The following is a 616-nucleotide window of genomic DNA, read 5'->3' as shown; positions in this document are numbered from 1 at the left end:
CAACCTTCCTTCCGAGGAGTGGCTGGTGGGTTTGAACCGCCAGCCTTCTGGTTAGCAGTCAAGTGCTTTAGCCACTATGCTACCAGAGGTCCTAGCTGGAGGGTTTTCTAAAAAAACTGACTCATGCTTGTCTCTCTTCTTGCCTTTAATCATCTGTCTTCCTGGTACACCCTTCTCCTTTTTTTTTTTTCACCTGGCAACATCCTATCCATTTTGCAAATACCATTTCCTTCATGAAGCCTCATTTTGTCCCCATCACAAGTAGGAAGTAAGTGTTCTCTTCTTTTTATGCTGCTGTATTTTGTTTACGCTTCAGTTACAGTGTAAGGCGGTACTGACTTTTATTAGAGTTACCAGCTCATTTGACTGATCCTGTACCAAATGGTAAACACTTTCAAGTGGAGATTATGTTTTACTCATTATTCTGTCTTCCAAAGGGACAAGCCCAGGACTTCTCACAGCATAGTTTTTAAAAATGTTTTCTTAACAGAACCAAATCAGTAGGTCTCACTCTCGGTAAAAATGCAGTGTGTATTTGGTTTGTGTGTGTGTGAGAGAGAGGGAGAGATTAAAATCAGTTCTTAGTCCTTAGGAATATTTTCAGTAGAAATTTGTT

This window comes from Orycteropus afer, unplaced genomic scaffold (genome assembly GCF_000298275.1).
Source record: "Orycteropus afer afer isolate SDZICR_OR568_19922 unplaced genomic scaffold, OryAfe1.0 scaffold00008, whole genome shotgun sequence".
Lineage (NCBI taxonomy): Eukaryota > Metazoa > Chordata > Mammalia > Tubulidentata > Orycteropodidae > Orycteropus > Orycteropus afer.
The sequence above is the reverse complement of the archived record's forward strand: the minus strand, read 5'-3'. Positions refer to the sequence as shown.